Source organism: Vombatus ursinus, unplaced genomic scaffold, assembly GCF_900497805.2.
Source record: "Vombatus ursinus unplaced genomic scaffold, bare-nosed wombat genome assembly UNPS02006779.1, whole genome shotgun sequence".
Taxonomy (NCBI): Eukaryota; Metazoa; Chordata; class Mammalia; order Diprotodontia; family Vombatidae; genus Vombatus; species Vombatus ursinus.
In genome coordinates, this window is record NW_020946557.1 from 24215770 (window position 1) to 24238046 (window position 22277).

Here is a 22277-nt window from a genome sequence, read left to right on the forward strand (position 1 = left end):
TCTAACTGTAGAGCATTCACAAAAAGACCACCATGATGATAATCACAGATTATGTACTAATACCCCTTGATGAAGATGAGGAGGTGGAGAAATTCATGAAGACTCTGACTAGATTTTCTAAATTAAATCAACATACATTTGAGTCTTCAGTGACACCGATGTGAAAACAAGCAAATGCTAAAAAATATATAAGAAAACATGGTTCAACCTTTTCTTAAGGGCAGAGCCAAGATGGTGGAGCAAGGTAGGGACTCTCCTGAGCTTTCCCAAATTCCCCTCCAAACAACTTTGAATAATGTCTCAAAACAAATTCTGGAGCAGCATACTGCACAAAAGGATAAAGTGAAACAATTTTCCAGCCCAAGACAACTTAGAAGATCAGGAAGAAAGATCTATCATGCCAGGGTGAGAGAGGAATGCAGACTACACCAATTTAAGTTGTGCCTCAGAAAACCAGCAACAAGCCTTGGGAGAAACTGAATCAATATCACAGTGGCTGCTTCAGGAGCTCTTGGATGGTAAGGGGGTCAGGCCACTGGTCAGAAGGACATTACAAGAGTCCCTTTTCCGGCACTGGGTGCAGCATTGCTCCTACTTGGATCCAGGTAGAAATCTTGGCTTGCAGTCCCAGGGTGAGGAGGAGCACTAATATATCAGAGTCTGTGGCCCCAGTGGAGAGGGGGCACTGGTTACAGTTCCAGAGCAGAAAAGAGTACTTGTGGTCACTCACAGGCCAGAGCACAGGCCAAGAGAAAAGTAAAAACACTTCTCATTAGATCATACATGTTGAAAGAAATGAAAGTTTACAGACCCTCAGAACTAGCCACACAAAAAAATCCTGAAGCTTGGGACAGTGCCCCCTCTACCCTAGGAGCATAGCCCAACTTTAATATAAAGTTAAAAGCCAAGAAATAGGCTGGAAAAGTAAGCAAACAACAAAAAAGATCCTGACTATAGAAAGTTACTATGGTGAGAGGGAAGATTAAATCACAAATTCAGAAGGCAACAAAGGTAAAATTTCTATATCCAAAGCCTCAAAGGAGAATATGAATTGGTCTCAGAACCAAAAAGAATTCCTGGAAGAGCTCAAAAAGGATTTTTAAAATAAAATAAAAGAGGTAGAGAAAAATTGGGAAAGAAATGAAAGTGATGCAAGAAAATCATGAAAAAAGAGTCAGTAGCTTGGTAAAGGAGACACAAAAAGTACTGAAGAAAATAACACCTTAAAAGGTAAAAGAAGTGCAAAAATTAAGTGACGAGAAAAATACCTTAAAAAAAGCAGAATTGGCAAAATGGAAAAAAATGTGCAAAATTCACTGAAGAAAAGAACTCCTAAAAGGTAAAAAATGGCTAAATGGAAAAGGGGGTACAAAAGCTCACTGAAGAAAATAATTCCTTAAAAAATTAGAAGTGGGGTGGCCAGCTAGGTGGCACAGTGGATAAAACACCAGCCCTGGATTCAGGAGGTCCTGAGTTCAAATCTGGCCTCAGACACATAACACTTACCAGCTGTGTGACCCTGGGCAAGTCACTTAACCCTATTGCCTAGCCAAAAAAAAAATAAGAAGTGGGTAAGTGGAAGCTAATAACTCCTTGAGACATCAAGAAGCAATAAAACAAAATCAAAAGAATGAAAAAGCAGAAGACAATGTGAAATATCTCTTTTAAAAAAACTTACCTGAAAAATAGATTCAGGAGAGATAGTTTAAGAATTATTGGACTACTTGAAAGCTATGATAAAATTAAAAAAAAAAGAGCCTAGACATTGTCTTTCAAGAAATTATCAAGGAAAACTGCCCTGATATTCTAGAACCAGAGGGTAACATAGAAATGGAAAGAAACCACTAACCACCTCCTGAAAGAGATCCCCAAATGAAAACTCCCAGGAATATTATAGCCAAATTCCAGAGCCCCCAGATCAAGGAGAAAATATTGCAGGGAGCCAGAAAGAAACAATTGAAATATTATGGAGCCACAGTCAGGATAAAACACGATTTATCAATGTCTACATGAAAGGATCAAAGGGATTGGAATATGAGGGCAAAGGAGCTAGGAATGCAACCAAGAATCACCTACCCAGCAAAACTGAATATAATCCTTCAGGGGGAAAATGGACATTCAATAAAAGATGACTTTTGAGCATTCCTAATGAAAAGACCAGAGCTGAATAGAAAATTTGACTTTCAAATATAAGACTTGAGAGAATCATGAAGAGATAGACAAACAAGAAAAATTATACAGGATTCAATAAGGGTAAACTGTTTACATTCTTACATGGGTAGATGATACTTGTAACTCCTAAGAACTTTCTCATTATTCAGGTAGTTAGAAAGAATATACATAGACAGAGGGCATGGTTATGAGTTGAACATGTTGAGATGATTATCTAAAAAAAAAAAAATTTAGGGGTGAAAAAAAGAGGAAGGCACTGAGAAAAAGGGGAAAGGGACAGCATGAGGTGAAGTATTTCACATAAAAGAGGCATGAAAGAGCTTTTAAAACATGGGGGAGAGGAGAGAGCATGTGAACCTTACCCTCATCAGAACTGGCTCAAAAAGGGAATAACACTCAGTTAAGTATAGAAATCTATCTTACCCTACAGGAAAGTAGGAGAGGAAGGGGATAAGAGAAATATATAGAGAACTGAGTCAAAGTTACAAAAATAAGGGTCATTCTCCAATTGATAAATGATAGAAGGATATGTACAGGCAGTTTTCAGACAAAGTAATCAAAGCTATCTATAGTCATATAAAAATGCTCTAAATTACTATTGATTAGAAAAATAAAAATTAAAAACTCAGAGGTACTTCACACCTATCAGACTGGCTATTATGAAAAATGCTATCCACCTCAAATCCATAAATCATGAATATTTTCTAAAAAATGAAACTTAAGTGACAGTAATGGTGAGCATCAAATAAAATCATAAAAAGTAAAATCTATTCTATTTGAACAGATAGGAAATGACTATTGATGTAGGAGTCATTTCTGAAACTGAATCCTGAAATATCCATATGTAGTGCCAGACACTTAGTAGGTAGTTAATAGGTACTTGTTGAAGTGAATTGAATTGTCATAGCAAAGATCAAAATCAATAACCAATTAGAAGAAAGAAAAATAATGAGATTACTTGTTGCACAATTGAGACAACTCCGACCTAACCTGTTTAAATAAGCTATTGATGCTGGGAAATAAGTAAAACAACAGATACCTATGTGTACTCTCAATATTTCATGGATAGACATGCAAAATAAGAAGATATGAATGAGTTCTGCTCAACTGGATGGGTGGAGAGAAGAGAGTTCCCACATCAGTGAGATCATAGATCAATTATATATAGATCATAATATATGTGTTTTTACATGAATTTTATTTAAATAACCATAGAGTTTACATATGTATTTTATACAGTCAAACTATAAAAAGTTTCATTCCAACCTAAGTATTTTGATTTGTGTATTGCAGTTTGAAATTTGTTTTTCAATCATCTATTTTTAAGGGAGGATTAATACTCAAAATGATCAATGTAAACAGAAATGTAAGAGAGAATGCTTAGATTACAGAAGGGAAGAAACTGATCTAAAACACTTGAGCAACACATATCCATATATGATCAATATGCTAAGTGCACATTTGTCATATTGATGTAAGGAGTCTTGGCAATACTTTGTTAGGATTTGTAGGATTTTCAAAGTAATTAAGTAATATTTTTCTTAAAATTAGCTTGTAATTCAGACTTGTCACTAATTCAAATTAATTTCCCAATGTTAGCTTAATTAATGGCTTTTTTTCTGTATATGAATTATTTTAAATTCCTAAACTAGTTGCTGACTCTTCAGCAAGCTCCCAGAAATTCTTGAATATAGTTGAATTTCCGTTTTCCTTATTTGGATGACATCAAGGCAAAGAGGAGGAGAACTGCTAGATAAAGCATTAACAATTGTGGAAGCCTTCCATTTCTCCCCCTTGCTTATATTTGCTGATAATAATGTGCTAAGCAATTTTAATCTAATCTATAATAGTATCAACTTTGTGCTAGGCACTGTACTAGATACTGGGTAAATGAAGACAAAAATGAAACAGTCCTTGCCTTCAAAGAGCTTACATTCTGCTAGAAGAAGACAGTATGTAATACATATATTAAATACATATATTAAAAATCAGTACAAGGAAGGAAAAAGGTGACACTAACAATAAGATGGGGGGGAGGGGTCATAAAAGGCCTCTTGAAGGAGGTAAGAGTTGAAATTTTTTTTATTTCCGCAGTGTCTAGCAGAGTACCTTGCACACAGCAGGCACTTAATAAATATTTTTAATTGAATCATTGATTTCGAATAAGGCAAGGCAGATAGAGATGGAAGGAAGAAATACTGGGGGTGGTAAATTGGTGTTAGACCTCTGATAAGATGGCTTAATGAGTAATTTTGATTGAATGAAGCTCCCCTACAACACTCAAAAATGTAGAGCTTCTAGGTCAAAGACAGAATCTTTCAAACAACCAGGAGAAAATAATTGCCATATCTATAAGTATACTAATTCAAATTACACAAAACTATTCAATGAGGATAATAAATGAAAGAAAAAGCTTTAATGTGGTTTGTCCAAAAATGAAGAGATATTGGCTTGCATTTCAAAATCACCTGTCCTGAAAATCTGAGCATACTCCATCATGAGAAAATTGGATTTGTAAATTAAACTTACATCTCAATATTTCAATGCTTCTTTGGTTTGGATACTACTTCCATCAACATAGATGGAAACTCCTCTATAACTTAGCAGATGGTCTTCTCGGAATGCTGAGCTGAAAAATTCATCCCCCTACTAACAATCTGGTGAAGAACTTCTTCAATTAGGCTGGTCCTCAGGCAACAGATGTACAGTATTTAATAACCATACTCACTGGACCCATAGTTTAGCAGCACCTGCCTGATACTTACATTCCCATGGCATAGTCTTCAAGAACCTAAAATTATATATAAGACATGATGAGCCATGGGATTCCAGCAGACCGAACCTTTAGAAGAGGAAACTAAATTTAATAATTAAACATAAATAAAATAAGAAGAAAATGTATATATTGTAAACAAAACAGATTTATTATTTTGTTACATATGACTTTTGTTATTTATTATTATACGTGCAAATTTATTTGGCTGACACTCTTGGACACTCATTGGTAATACTAATTTTCCATCTAGATCTTGAATTGAGAGAAAAGTGAAGCCAATATGACTCCTCTATCCAACTAATTCCCCTATTCTCAAACCTACTGATAGAGATAAAGTTGAACATAAGTAATTGCAAAACTCCTCAAATTTGTTAAGAAAGGTAATTTTCAATTGAATATGATGAGTAGTAGGAAGGGAAATGTTGCCTTGATCTGCACCTTAGGCAACACTGCCAAGTTTGTCTTTGAGTCTCTATCCCTCTCTCGCACTTCCAGAATCCAGCGCCCTCATGCTATACAAAGATCCCTGAATGGCAACACTGAAAGGTCTGAAGTCCCCAATGTACCCCCATCTTCCAAAATTATCTCTCACTCTCTTCCCTCTTCCTCATTCCTTGTCACAACATTATAAAAACACTATAAAAAAGGAGTTAGCAAAAAGGTTGTCAACCATGGTCAGTAAGTATAGCTGCCCTACAAAATTAGCAAAACAGCCTAAGTTCAAAATCAAAAAAATAAAAATATTTCCCAAAGTATAAATTTCAATTTTTTACAAAAGAATGTATACCTTTCTTTGAGTTACCTGCAGATTCCTCAATGTGATACATGCTGAATCATTGGCATAAGGCTGTGGCTATGTCCTGATAGTTGTTTTTCTAGAGACTCTCAATTTGCCTGAATATGACATTGTCCTAATTGGGAGAGAAAGTTTATTCCTAGAGTGTAGACGATGTTGTGACTGAGGGTTTTTACAAGCCATTACTGTTTTTAATTGCACTGGAGTCCCTATGGCACTTTGTATGTATTATAAATTCTAGATCATCTGATGAAACTGCTCCTTTTAAATCACTGGTGCAACTGGACTTTCCACTTAGAAGTTGGATTTACTTCCTCATATTGCTGTCCTTTTGACTGGAAATATAGTATCCAGGCAGAGAGATGGAAAACAAACAAAAAAGAGGACAAAAATAAATACAGTAACATGCCATTGCAATATTGATATTCAAAGAAAAAGGAAATACATGAACCACGTTTAAGATTTTTGATATGGTAATAAAAGAGTTATCACATAAAGAAGAACTCTCTTTGGCATCAGAAGAACCAGCTCTGCTGCTTATAACCAGTTTGATCTTTGGCAATCCTTTTCATTCTTCTGGGCCTCTGTTTCCTCATTGCATAAATAATAGTGTTGGACTAGATGATCTCTTAATTCCCTTCCAGATTTAAATCTACTATACTATAATTTGACCTGAAACGTCACCAGATTGCTGGCATAACAAGTTATTTTTATGAGGTTCTGTGGTACAACATGTTCCAGGGGTTACAAAGAGAAATATTTGCTCTAAGTGGTATTAGTTCTTACACCAAGATAAGCTCAAAATGGATACTTGATTTAGATATAAAGCCTCACATCAAAGAAATTAGAGGAGCAAGGAAGAAATTTCTTTTCATAGCTATGGATAGGTAAGGAGTCTGTGACCAAACAAGGAATGAGTAGAATGTCAGAAGTTAAAATGAATGATTTTGATTACATAAAATTAAAGTTTTTGTACAAAGAAAATCATTGCAGCTAAAAGAAGAAGAAAACAGTTAACTAGAAGAAAACTTTGCATCAAATTTTGCTGATAAAAGTTTTATTTCTGACAAAATTTGTATAGTAATAGCAACACTATAAAAAACAACAACTTTGAAAGTTTCAAGAACTGTGATCAATGCAATAACTGATCACAATTCCAGAGGACCAATGATGAAGAATGTTACCTACTTCATGACACAGAGGTAGTGGACTCAAGATGAAGAATGAGACACACATCTTTTAACATGGCCAATGTTGGAATTTGTCTGGCTTGACTATGCATATTTATTATAAGGGTTTTATTTTTCTCTTTTCAGTGGTGGGGAGGAGGATATGAGGCAGGGTGGGGAAATAAAAATTAATTTTAAAAAATTAAATTTAAAAAGAAAAAAATAAATTAAATTTAAAAAGAAAATTAAAATTAAATTACATTAAAAAAATCAAAGTAACTTGGGTAGTTATTGACAATTAAAAATGCATAGTATCACATAATTACAGAATCTGGATATAGTGTGCTGCAATGGAAAAACTGTTGAATTTGGAGTTGCAGGACCTGATTTCAAATCCTATCTCTGGCCTCTACTACCTGGGTGAGCTTGAGCAAGTCACTTAACCCCTATGGGCCAGCTTAGACTCTATGATCTAAGAGCAGGAAGGAACCACAGAGAACATCTAGTCCAAACAATATTTGTGAATGGGAATTCCCTTTCATGACATCCCCACATAGTCATCCCACCCCTTGTTGAAGGGAAACCAACTACCTCCCAAAGTAACCCATTGTACTCTTGGATAGCTCTTATGTTAGTAAGTTTTCTTTACATAGAGCAGGAATCTGACCCTTGGTAAGTTCCATTCATTACTCCACTGTCTTCTGCTGTGAAAGGGAGGAGAGATATAAAACAATAGAGAGGATCACAGAATGTAGTAAAATTTTTCTCTTTTTTAAGGCTGAGGAAGACTTGGATATGTTTGCAGGCAGCAGGAAAAGAATGAATAGGGAGTGATTGAAGATTAGAGAGAAGTTATGGTAGAGGAGTCTATCTTCTCAAGAAGATGAAATGGGATGAAAAAAAGGGCACTTGTGTGTAGAAGGATTGGGTTTGGTGGGAAGGAGAGCCACCCCTTCAACTGACCAGAAAAAGGAAAGAGATAGTTGAGATACTCTTATGAGAAGATACAGGGAAAAGACTGAGCTCGCAGTTCATGGCCTCATTTTGCCAGGCTTGGGTAAGGGAGGAGGGTAAATATGAAGAACTTCAGTTGTGGAGATGGGAGGATAGTGTAAAATTCAGCTGGTTCACGAAGGGATCGAAAAGGGAGGAAAGTATAGACAAATTGGATAGTCTGTGAAAGTGCTGAGGCCAGAGAGATCAGAGGTCAAGATAAGGACAGAGAACTATTTCAGGAGGAATAAGGAATAGGAGGGTAGAGAGGTGGCTTAGTGGACAGAATGCTGGGCCTAGAGTCAGGAAGATTCACATTCCTCTGTTCAAATCTAGCCTTAGACACTTGCTAGCTGTGTGGTCCTGGGCAAGTCACTTAACCCTAATTTGTAAAATGAGCTGGAGAAGGAAATGACAAACCACTCCAATATCTTTGCCAAGAAACCCCAAAAGGGGTTTGTGAATCAAATCAGAAAATTTCCTATCAAGTGTCTGATGAGCCATTAGGTGAAATGAAACATCACATAAGAAGAACCTTTGGATTGGTTGAAGAAATGTGGTCACAGCCTGGGGGTTGTCTCTAAAATATCAAGCCAGTTCACTCCTAGAGAGATTCAGATTTTATGAGCAGCAACAGGGAAGGAGTGGGAACACCTAGAGCTGGGCCAGACCAAAATGGCAGCCCAGTGTCAACCAGCAAGTAGAGAGTATAGGAGAGCCATTGGCCCTACGGGCTTCTCAGAGCAAGACTCATACTATTGCCCCCCTTGTATCTACCTCATCAAGGTCTGAGAGAAATTCCAAGAAAATGACTGCTCTTTTCCAAACTTCCTATCTCAGTGACACTATCAATAGACTAATATACCCTGTTGCTTCTTTATCCCAATGTTTCCAGTAACCTGAATTTTGCCTCAGCTGCAAAGTGGCCTGAGGTTAACTAGAGATGTATATAAATCAGAGAGCCAAATCTCTGCCTAAATGTTAGCAATTTTCCTAACTAGAAGTTTGAAGTGATTGTGATTATGCTTTTAACTATTCATGTAATATGAATAAATAAAACAGCAAAAAGAGAGAATCACATAAACACAAGAAACTATTATATTGTCCTAAGGCTTAAAAAGAGCTAATTATCATAACAGGTTATTACCTATAACATTAAAGAAATATAAGGGATATGAATGGGAAAAGTCAATTTTATTACCCAGAAATAATTATTTTTTGCTTTCAAACTAAAAAATAAAATTCCAATGATGACCTATATGTAAGAAGTGGCATTAAAGACATCCCTGAGGAATTGGAAAAGATGGTGGGTCATTCATGTATCAGGAGGGAGGAATATACACAAGACCTATACAAGCACAATTACAAAACATTTTTTACATAAATAAAGACAGATCTAAATAACTGGAGAAATATTAATTGCTCATGGGCCAGCCAAGCCAATGTAATAAAAATTAATGTACTTATTCAGTGCCATACCAATCATACTATCAAAGGATTACTTTACAGAGTTAGAAAAAATAGTAACAAAATTCATCTGGAGGAAAAAAGTCGAGAAAATCGAAAGAATTAATGAAAAAAATTAGAAGGAAAGAGGCATAGCAGTACCAGGTCTCATATTCCATGATAAAGCATTAATTATTAAAATAATTTGGTATCAATTAAGAAAAAGAGAAGTTGATGAATGAGATTAAATACGTAATACAGAGAAGCAGGCAAGCACAGTAGCCTAGTGTTCAATAAATCCAAATATTCCAGTTTCTGGGATAAAACTTACTCGTTATTTGGCAAAAACTGTTAGGAAAATTGGAAAACAGTCTGACAGAAGCCAAGTATAAATCAATATGCCAAGATAAACTCCAAATGGATATATGACCTAGACATAAAGAGTAATATCATAAATAAGTCAAAGGAAATTACCCTATGAAAGAAATTACCTGTCAGATCTATGGATAGTGAAAAAGTTCATAACCAAATAAGAGACAAGTGAATTACAGAAGGTAAAATGGTCAGTTTTGCTTACATAAAATGTCTTTTTTTGTTGCTATTTTTTTGTAAATAATATTTTATTTTTTTTCCAATTACAGGTAAAGATAGTTTTCAGTACTCTTTTTTTTATAAGATTTTGAGTTCCAAATTTTTTCTTCCTCCCCCTTCCAACCCTGCCCCTCCCCAAGATGGCAAGCAATCTGATATAAGTTATACATGTGCAATCATGTAAATATATTTCCACATTAGTCATGTTGCAAAAGAAGAAACAGAACAAAAGAGAAATGCCACCAAAGAAAGTGAAAATAGTATGCTTCAATCTGCATTCAGACTCCATAGTTCTTTCTCTAGATGTGGATAGCATTTTTCATCAACTTACATAAAATTTCAAAAAGTTTTTGCACAAATAAAACCAATGCTGCTAAAATTAGAAGAGAAACAGGTAACTTGTGGGAAAAAAATCTTTTCAGCAAGTTTTTCCAAGAAAGGTTTTATTTCTAAGATATTGGGAACTGATTTAAATGTATAAGAATGAGTCATTTCCCAATTGAGAAATGGTCAAGCATATGAACAGGCAGTTTTCAGAGAAAGAAATCCAAGTCTTTTAAAGGCAAGTAGAAAAAATGCTTGAAATCACTAATAGAGAAATAAAAATAAATCAGCTCTGAGTTTTTCACCTCACAACCCTCAGATTGACAAAGTTGACAAAAAAATGAGAAATGTTGAAGAGGATACAGAAAAACCAATACTTCAATGCACTGCTGCTGTATCTATGAAATGGTCCAGCCATTCTGGAAAGCAATTTGGATCTATGTCCCAAAATCTATTAAACTGTGCATATCCTTTGACCCAGTATGTAAGGTCTGGAGTTCTTCCACCTAGGGAATCCTGCTGACTACTCCAATTGCAAGGTCCAGAATTCCCCCGCCTAGGGAAGTCTATACCTCCCCCCCCACCCAAACAGTTGGGGACCAGTTCAATACCGAAGGAAGGGTCCAAGGAGCTCCAGACTGATTATAGGTTGCAGTTTAATCAACTTGGGTTACTTACATCGGGGCAGTGATGAATCCCTGCCAAGAGTTCAAATAATCAGCAGTCTGGGGGCAGTGGCCAGACCAATGGTGGATCCCTGTGAAGACCCCCCAAAGTCCCCATGATAATTAAAGAAATCAGACAAAAAGAGGAGGAACCATAGGGTACTTCACTGTGGATTGGCAAATATTTGGGGTTTCTCTGCTTAGTTAACGTTTTGGCTAATATTTTAGTTTATACTTAGTATTGAAATCAGTTCCCAGACATCCAGTCATTTACATGGCTCACTTTTAGATATTTACTAGCACATTTACTAGGCACACAGGGTTGGATACTGGCCATGTACTGGTCATATACTGATCACAGTATCTAGGTTATGACTCAGTGTCTGAATTATCATTTTTAACAGGTCACCATGTCCAGGCTTCCACCATTCACAGAGTTTAAGTTAATGACTTTCACTTCTTACTATGTGTTATGACTTTTCCCAGTATGGACCCCACATAGTGATAAAGTTACTAGGTATATGTCTTGGAGGAGAGGTTTCAGACTCACAACCCACAAAAATGTCTGCTGCAAGAATAAAATAAAAATGTAATTGGGAACTGTTTAACAAAACAAACAAAAATACAGTTCAACAAAGATAATGTTATTTTGTTGTTTTCTAAGTCAAAGTGAGGGCCAGCAAGGATCTGTTTATATTTGAGTTTGAGACCACTGCCTTAGAGAGATCAAAAGAATAGGAAAAAATGCATATATAAAAAATATTTATGACAGCTCTTTTTGTTGTGACAAAGAATTGGACATTGGGTGGGTATCCATCAATTTAAAAATGTCTGAATAAGTTATGGTATGTGAGTGTGATGGAATGCTATTGCTCTGTTAGAAATGATGAAGGGGATGTTTTCATGCAACCTGGAAAGAATTATATAAATTTATGCAGAATGAAGAGCAGAACCAGGAGAACAATTTATATAATAACAACAATATTGTAAAGACAAACAACTCTGAAAGACTTTGGAACTTTGGTCAACACAATGACCAACTGTGATTCCAGAGGATTCAAGATGAAACATGCTAATCAATTCTAGATAGAGAAGTGATAGACTAGAGTACAGATTGAGACAAACTTTTATTAAAGACATGGCTAATAAGAATTTTTATTCATCTATATATTTTTGTAACAGGAGTTAATTTTTCTTGATTTCTCAATACGGGAGTATGGGGAGATGAGAAGAAGAAGAAAAAGTGGACTTTTGTTGATTGAAAAAATTTTAATTAAAAAGCCCCAACAATTTATAGGAGATTATGGCAATTCTAGACTTCTCTGGGATTCCTGTGCTACTCCAAATTCATGATGATGGGGTTGGGCTCTAGACCCCAGAAAGGAAAAACCCTGGACTTTCCTACTTGGCCAAATCTCTGGCATTTGCCTGAAGCTATAATCTCATCAACTGGCATTTCTTTGTGGCTTCACCCAATCTCCCAATTCTGTTACCTTTAACCTAGCCTGGGCTTCCTTTGTTTTATCTCCCTATGTATGGCCCCTGGCCATTTCCCATCCTTAATCCTAGCTAGTCTCCATTCTCCTTTGGCCACAAAGTCCAGGTCCCAGGAGTTCTGTTCACTCCAGTTTACTGGTCACTCCTAGGTCCCTCCCACAGTCTTTCTGTATATAAGGTCCACCTTGTCTCCATTAAGATGCTTAGATTCTTATAATCTAGCCACTACTTACCCATGTACAGACTCCTTAAGAGTCTGCCCAATATGATCGATGTTCTAATAAACCAGCCATGTCTTTGGCTGAAAGAAGGGTTGGGTTGAATTCTTTCAGGCAGGACCCGTGTGTTGTGATTTTTGGGGTCCTAGGACCCCTGAACCCCTAAACCGCATCACTGAGATGGTCTTAGAAATGATTCAGATTTGTTTTTCCTCCTTTTGAGTTATGGGGGAGGATGTCACTGTGTCATCACCCCACAGAAAATTAATGTCTCACACACCCCCTTCCCTTTTCAGAGAAAGATAACTGAAAAGTTAAAATGTGTGTTGATGGATGGAGACTGGCAGAGGAAGAGAAGCTTTCTAAAATTTTTTCTTAACTCAGAATTTAAACTTTTCTCACTGGGTTTGAGCTTCAGTTACTTTTAGAAATTACTTCCCTCCTGAAGTACCTCTCCAGTAATTGAAATCCATTAGGTTTAAATCATTGCTAAACTCTAATCTCAAGAAACTGACCTGGATATTTTTCAAAAAGAGGATCATTATGCCTTAAGCTAATTTCTGTCCAAGTTTGATAAGGGATTATACTTGCTCTGTTTGGCTCTGGGGGACAAAACTAGAAGCAAGGGTTGGTGAAATTGTTGAGAAACAGGTTTTTGGCTCCATATAAGAAGAGATTTTCTAATAATAATAAAGTTTTCCAAAAATGGACTGAGTAACCCCTGAAGAAAGTGGGTTCTCCCTTCACTAGAAGTCTTTAAGCAAAGGCTTTATGATCTCTGATAGGGTACTACAGAGAATCCTTATATAATGAGAATCTAGGTCATGTGCAATCACCTTGCCCAGATAACTTGAGATGGTGACATGATGGTGTGTAAGGGGAGGACCTTGAAGAGCCTGGAGCATGCATTATTGTAATTGGTTTTGGGTGGTTAACCATGTGGTTGACAGGGGCCTTTTTTTTTTCTTTTTGGTTTCATGGCTAGAACCATCAGCTGAACTAAAAAATGGAGGTTTGACAACCTGCTCTCCCCTATAACTCCACAAAAGGAAAGCCAAGTCTTCAAAAGGGCCCGATTCAGCTTCAGCTGCCTCTTTGCTGTGTTCACTTCTGGGTGAGCAAGGTGACTCCTTTGCTTGTGGCATATGGTGAGAATATGTCCTTGAGGTGTTGGGGAGAATGTTTATATATTTGTTTTTGTTATAATTGTAAAGTAAAAATCCTTCTGTAAGGGCCAATCAATAAAAAGTGTGTAATTGGAACGGGTACTAATTATTGACCTCCTAAAATGGAGGGAAAATAGCCAGTGGGGGCTTGAGCCAATAGCAAAGAAAAAAGAGACTTCATCCTTCCAGGGTACCCTGGAACCCTGAGAGGTGATGTAACCCAGCTGGTCCTGAGAGAATGGGGCCAGAGTAGACTCATCACTCTTATTCAGGCAGGAGATGGGCTGGATGAACTTTGAGGTCAAGCTTAGTATGGTATGTATAGTAGGTGCTTAATAAATGTTTGTTCCCTTCTCTCCTCCCCCAACTTTGAGATCCTATGGTGTTCTGATATTGTTAATAATCACCGACCACTAGAATTCTTCCTAACCTCACCTTTTAAAAATGTCAGATCTTTTATTATTGTTAAAAAAGTTTGTTTACCTAGATAAGCTGGTTTTTGTTGCTGTTCAGGTTATGCATTTATTTTTGCCAGTATCATGTTTCCAGAGTTTTGTTTCATTCATTCAATTAATAACACAGTAAAGCTCAGAAAACTAAAACATGTGGAGACTTGGAATTCAATTTTATTCCACTCATGGTAACAAGAATTCACTGAGTGTCTATTATGTCCCACACACTGTGCTAGGCAATGGAGATACAAAGCAAAACAAAAAACAAAAAACTACAACAAAACAACACAAAAACCAGACAGTCTCTGGCCTCAAAGTTATTGTGTGCGGTTTGTCCTTAGCTCTTGGAGGAACATGACACCAGGAAGTTGATGCCTTGACTTGCGAGTGAATTGGCTTTAAGTGAGGGAGGGCTGTGCAAAGTCATCAGCTACACTTTCTCTCTTCCCCCACCCAGCCCCAGTCATAAGAATCCAGTAACTAGAAGCTAGATATTGATCAGGACTCCCAGAATGCAATGGGAGACCTTGGCCTTTTTAAACTAAGGTCTTTCTGAGTTATCACTTTGACTGAGGCAATACATTCAGTGATTAAGGCTATTTAAGAGGTGAGCCAAAAGTTGGCCTCTTTAATTCCCCACCCCCCAAAAAAACCCCAAAACCCCCCCCAAAAAAACAAAAAACTGGCCAGGGTTTCTGGCCAAAAGAGAAACAATTACTATTTACATTCACAGTAAGCAATCTGGGCCGAAACAATAGCTATTTTGTAGTGCTTGAGCGGGAACCTATTGTTGGCCAATGAATGAGAGCCAGAGTGAATTGAGTTTAAGGTGTGATCTTTAAGAAGGAAATCTAGCCAGTAACCCCAAGATATCTAGGTAGATTTCAGCAATCAAAATTTACTTTCTTTTGGGCAGAGCACCCTCAGGATCATGCCCTCAGGATGCTTAAATTCTTTGGGGGGGGGGAATAATATGTACACAAATAAGATTATGCAAAATAAGCAGAAGAAACAGAAAGTAATGGGGGGGATGTTGAAAAAGAAGGGAACACTCTAACAAGGGGGGAGAACAGGAAAAGTGTACTGCAGAAGGTGGCATCTGCTCAGTGTTTTGAAGGAAGTTAGGGATTCTATGCGACTATCTTGCTGCACTTCCTTGGGTAGAGAGTATGATGAACTTCTCATAGACACTTTGGTCATTTGTTGACTGCATGGTTTATATTGATTACTCTGCAAGTTCAGTTTTCTAGTTAAAGAATGACCCAATTAGATTGTAAGTTCATTGAGGGCAGAGACCATCTTTTGCCTCATTTTATTACCCAGTGCTTAGCACAGTGCCTGGCATATAGGAGGCACTTTATAATGTTTATGAAATTGAATTGAATTTTGTATCTCCAGCACTTAGCACAGTGCTTGGCACACAGTTGGTGCTTAAGAAATATTTGATTGCAAAGCCAAAGTTGAAGAAGAGGTCTGGTAAGTAGATAGCAAGATTGAAGCATTAAATCATGAGCTCACTTCTCTCCTACCCCCTTCCCCTCCACACACACCAAAGTCTCCTACTGCCTGTTATGATGCCTGAAATTCCACCACTTGAGTTTAAGTCCTTCAGGTTTTAAAGGATGTTCAGTCTTCCAGAGTATCCTTTAACATTGCAGATGGTGGTAGGGGTACAACTTTAGCCAAATCAACAACATTGTTGACAATTAGCTGAAATAACACCTCATAGAAATGGGACACAAGATGGGATAAAGGTAATAACAAGAGAGCTTTCTGGAAAGGGAAGTCTGAAAGCACTCCAAAAAAAAAAGTCCCTTTCAAAATTTTACTTTGACATTAGTAGAGTTGGCTCTAACACCAGCACTCTTTTCATTTAAGTTCAATGTTGGGAGGAAATGAGGTAATCATGAGTTATTGAATAGTTAGCAAAAGAAGGTTTACTTTGCCCTAACACAGCATATGGAAATGCATTAGTCATTAGGAATTCTAGATCCTTATTTATACTACCCAAAGGGTATTGGTCAAATCATTTAACATTCTGGTCATCAGTTCCACTTCCACAAAGTGAGATACCTTCTCAGTTTTCTAAGGTCATGTCCAAGTCCATGTCATAGGAATTAGGTATTCAATCATTAGGATATGATGAAGAATATGGTGACTTCCATCATCTTCAGAAATCCACCTAGTCAGAAGGGATTGACTCCACATGGCTGAGATGTTTTATATCATCAAATGACCAGGAAGCAGTGTCAGGGAATTCAATGCTAAAGGTGTTAACTTGGACTCTGTAATAACTATACTATGTTAGAATTTCAATGGAGTTACACAACACCCAGTCAATTAAGATTTCTAAGGTTCAGAGCTGTTTGACATGCCAGTCATCCTTTGTGAAGTGAACTGTAGATGAACTTGGAGATGCCTGCAGAGGCTGGACCAACCTTGAACAGCTCAAGAGTGGCCTTAAGCAGCTGCTGCAGACTCCAAACACCTTACTCCCTGGCTTATGGTATCTACAGACATCTTCCTCTTCCTTGGCATTCCCTTCTTCCCTGCCCCCCCCCAAAACCTCTAGAAACCATAAATATCTTACCCTTCACCCACCCATCTTTGAGCAGCAGAGAACTTTCTCTCCCTCTCTGCTCCCTTGCAGAATCTTCTATCCCCTGCAAACTTTTTCTCAGACACTTTGTGATCTGTGATGGGACTCTGTTATTTCAGGTCACTTTGTGGGCCTGGGAGTATTTTGTTAACGGGGAGAAAGAAGCTACATCAACAAAACAGGTACCTATCAAGTCCTAGGGGTGGGGAACCTGCAGCCTTGAGGTCCTCAAGTGCAGCCCTTTGACTGAATCTAAACTTCACAGAAAAAAAGGACCTAGAGGGTCACATGTGGCCTTGAGGCCAAAGGTTCCCTACCCCTGTAGAACTATTTTGTCTTCTTTTAATAAAAACAAATCTATGCTAACCTTAATTCCAAGGGAATGAGGATGGGTTGACCTAATCCATGTTGCAAGGAAATGTTAATCTTATCAGAGTCACACAGTAATTTTAAGACCAATTTCAATAATTTGGAGTTGCCTAAAACTAAAGGCAGATTTGTTTTTGCTGTTCTTTCTAAAAATCTAAACTTCTTAGACTGGTACTGAAGCAAATCAATGATTTGGCTACCATCTACATTTCCAGCCCTATCTCGTATTATGGAGCAATCATGGAATCTTCAAGTTGAAAAGGACCTCAGAGTTGGCCCACCATGTGCCTAAATAGAATTCACTCCATAGCATAGCCAAGTGATCTGCCAGTATCCACTTGAAGCCCTATAGTTGGAGGGAGAATCTTACTTCCTATGGCAGTCCATTGCATTTTTGGAAAACTCTAATTGTTAAGTAATTTTTCCTTTCTTTCTCAAGTCTAAATTTACCTTGTTGCAATTTCTACCTATTGTTCCTAATTCTGTTTTTTTTAGGATCAAGCAGTAATCTTTCTTTCACATGGTATGTAGCAGCTAGGTGACTCAGTGGATAGAGTGCTGCACATGGAGTCAGGAAGACCTGAGTTTAAATCCAGCCTTAAATACTTGAAAACGGCTATCAAATCCCATTCCCTCCCTGTATGCCTAGCTTCCAATCTTCTCTTTTCCAGGATAAATATCCTCAATTCCTTTAAATGATCCTCCTATGACACAGATTTGGACTTGGGCATGACTTTAGAAAACTGAGAAGGTATCTCATTTTGTGGAAGTGGAACTGATGAATGACCAGAATGTTAAGTGATTTGACAAATATCCTTTGGGTAGTATAAATAAGGAGCTAGAATTCAAACCAAGGCTCCACATCCAGCACACTTTCCCCTGTGCTATGTGGTCTCCTCAAGTGTGACATCATCTGATGGCAGAGGGAAAGCAGTGACTTGCTTGAACTCTCCCCCCAAACCCCTCCAAAAACCTATAAAAAAAGGCTCTAAAAAAATTCTAAAGCAGCAGAACCCACAAAAAGACAGTGAAACAAATTTCCAGTCAAAGACAGCCTGGATGGTTGATCAGAAAGGTATATTGCACTGGGCAGGGAGAGGAGCGCAGTTTGGCGTGGGCACATAGGCTGCCACAAACCTGGAGCAGACCTCAGAGGGCTGAATCACGGGCAGCTGTGGTGGTTTCCAGACTTCTCAACCCAGGAACACCAAAGACAACTTGGAAGGTCAGTGGGAAGAGTCTGTGACTGCGGTGAGAGAGGAGCTAGGTCTCAGCCATCTCCAGTGCGGCCTGGGGCCACAGCTATTTCCTGAGCTCCTGGCCCACAAACTGAGAGGGAATAGAGTGGCTGTTCAGAGGGGGATTGTTCAGTAGGGATCTCTTTGCCAGTGCTGAGGCCAGAATCTCTTGTTTTACTGGTGCTTGGATCTGGGTCACAGTTCTGAGGGGCGGTCTTGGGGCGAGGAAGAATGCTGGTGTGGTGAAGCTTGTTGTGGCAGTGGAGAGAAAACACCTTGCCCCTTATCATAGCACCTTGGAAGAACTGAAAATTTTCAAATCCCTAGAAGTATCTCTGAAAACAGCTATACAAACCCCCGAAGCTTGGGACAGTACATTCTCCACATTGGAAGCAGACTTTTAATTTAACAAAGAGTTTAAAACTCAAGTAATTGGCTGGGATCATGAGAAAGCAATGCAAAAAGAGTCAGACTATATTATCTTACTTTGGTGACAAAGAAGATCAAAACATACAACCAGAAGAAGACAACAAAGCCAAAGCTCCTACATCCAAAGCCTCCAAGAAAAATGTGAATCAGTCCCAGTCCTTGGAAAAGCTCAAAAGGGATTTTGAGAAGCAAGTAAAAGAAGTAGAGGAAAAACTGAGAGTGATGCAAGAAGATCATGAAAAACAAGTCAAAAGCTTGCTAAAGGAGACCCAAAAAAATACTGAAGAAAATAACACCTTAAAAAATAGCCTAACCCAAATGGCAAAAGAGGTCCAAAAAGCCAATGAGAAGAATGCCCTAAAAAGCAAAATTGGCCAAATGGAAAAGGAAATCCAAAAGCTTACTGAAGAAAATACTTCCTTAAAAATTAGAATAGAGCATTGGAAGCTAGTGACTTTATGAGAAATCAAGACACTGTAAAACAAATACAAAAGAATGAAAAATTAGAAAACAATGTGAAATATCTCATTGGAAAAACAACTGACCTGGAAAATAGATCCAGGAGAGAGAATTTAAAAATTATTGGACTATCAGAAAGCCATGATCAAAAAAAGAGCCTAGACATGATCTTTCAAGAAATATCCAGGAAAACTGTCCTGATATTTTAGAACCAGAGGGCAAAATAGAAATTGAAAGAATCCACTGATCTCCTCCTGAAAGAGATCCCCAAAGGAAAACTCCTAGGAATATTGTAGCCAAATTCCAGAGTTCCCAGGTCAAGGAGAAAATATTACAAGCAGCCAGAAAGAAACAATTCAAGTATTGTGGAAACACAATCAGGATAACACAAGATTTAGCAGCTTCTACATTAAGGGACCACAGGGCATGGAATATAATATTCCAGAGGGCAAAGGAGATAGGATTACAACCAAGAATCACCTATCAAGCAAAACTGAGTATAATCCTTCAGGGGAAAAAATGGTCATTCAGCGAAATAGAGGACTTTCAAGCATTCTTGATGAAAAGACCAGAGCTGAATAGAAAATTTGATTTTCAAATACAAGACTCAAGTGGAACATGAAGAGGTAAACAGGAAAGAGAAAATCATAATAAACTTATTAAGGTTAAACTGTTCACATTCCTGTATGAAAAGATAGTATTTGTAACTCATGAGACTTTTGTCAGTATTAAGGTAGTTGGAGGGGAAAAAATTATATGTACATATATATAGATATAGATAGATAGATAGATAGATAGATAGATAGATAGATAGATAGGCAGATAGATAGATAGATAGAGGGCACAGGGTGAGTTGAAAATGAAGGGGTAATATCTGGAGAATAAAATTAAGGGGTGAGAGAATTATACTAGGAGAAGGAGAAAGGGAGAGGTAGAATGGGGTAAATTATCTCACAAAAAAAATCAGAAAAGAAAAGGCTTTTACAGTGGAGGGGAAACAGAGGAAGGTGAGAGAGAATGAGTGAATCTTATTCTCATAGGATTTGACTTAAGGAGGGAATATCATAGACACTCAATTGGGTATGGAAATCTGTCTTACCCTACAGGAAAATGAGGTGGGGCAACAAGAGAGTAGGGGGATGATAGAGAGGAGGGCAGATTAAGAAAGGGGGTAATCAGAAGCAAATACTTGTGAGGAGGAACAGAGTCAAAGGAAAGAATAGAATAAATGGGGGGGCAGGATAGGATTAAGGGAAATAGAGTTAGTTTTTCACAGCATGTCTACTATGGAAGTGTTTTGCATAACTGCACATATAAAACCTATATTTAGTTGCTTGCCTTATCAATGAGGGTGGGTGGGGAGGGAGGAAGGGAGAAAATTTGGAACCCAAAGTTTTAAAAACACGTTTAAAAAAAAAGTTTTCACATGTAACTGGGAAATAAGAAATACAGGAAATGGGGTACAGAAATCCATCATGCCCTACAGGAAAATTGAAGGGGAAGGGGATAAGAGAAGGGGGGGAGAGATAGAAGGGAAGGCAGACTAGGGGAAGGGTATTCAGAATGCATGCCATCTTGGGGTGGGGGGAGGGATGAGATGGGGTGAAAATTTGGAACTCAAAATCTTGTGGAAGTAAATGTTGAAAACAAAAAAATAAATTAAAATTACCATAAAAAAGGTGTGACATCATCTGCTCTGAATGGCACCATGTGTTTTTTTTCTAGACCTTCACCAACCATCCCTTTAATAATGTGTTATAGAATTTTGCCAAGAATCAAACTCAAGTTCTTTTTTGTAGTCTCCATTTTCTTCTCTTTCTTGAAAATGTAGATATTTGTCCTTCTCTGATCCTACAATACCTTTCCCATTCTCATGATCCTTCCAAGATTTCCAACCATCAGTCACTCAGCAATCCCATATACCAGTTCTTTCAGTGCCTAAGGATACAGTTGTCTTGGCCTGATGACTGGTTGTATTTAGGTGGCCTAGTGAATAGAGCATTGAACTTTGAGTTAAGACATGAGTTTGAAATCTTCATTAGGCACTTACTAGCTATGTGACCCTGACCAAGTGATTTAACCTCTGTCTGCCTCAGTTTCCTGAGAGCTAATGAGGATAATGATTGGGAAAATATTAACACCTATTCGGGGTTCTTGTGAGCATCAAATAAGGTACTATTCTTAAAACTCTTTGCAATTTTTCTTTTTTTGGAGGCAACCAGGGTTAAGTGACTTACAGAGGGTCACACAGCTAGTATATGTCTGAGGCTGGATTTCCCACTGTGTGATGTAGCTGCCCTCATTTTGTGAATTTTAAAGTACTATCTCTTAAGGAGGCTAGCTACTCTCTTGCTATCTCCACATTCATTTGGGACATCCTTTTTAACCATTTTTGTTCCTTTTCAATACAAAAATGATTCTCCTTGGTCTAGAAAACAAAAGAAAATAGGAATAGAATAACTAGTTCCTTTTTTCCATCAATGGTATCCTTATCTTGAGACACTGAGCATCAGTTCTATCCCCATTTTTGACCTTCCTCTTTTCTCTTGATTAGCTAAAAACAAAAACAAAAACAAAAAAGCCTTTTGTTGTCCTTAGCTGTCATTCTGGATTGGGAATTTCTTTTTGTCATAATTAGTTTTTCCTCAACTCCTTCTAAGCCATAGCACCTTTGACTTTATTCTTTTTTTAATTTTAATTTTTTTTTTAGTTTTCAACTTTCACATTTGTAAGATTTTGAGTTCCAAATTTTTTTCCTCCCTCCCTTCCCTTCCTGCTTCCCAAGATGGCATGCAATCTGATATAAGCTATACACATACAATTATATTAACATATTTCTACATTAGTCATATTGTGAAAGAAGAATCAGAAAAAAAAGGGAAAAAACCACGAGAAAGAAAAAAAAGGAGAGAAAACAG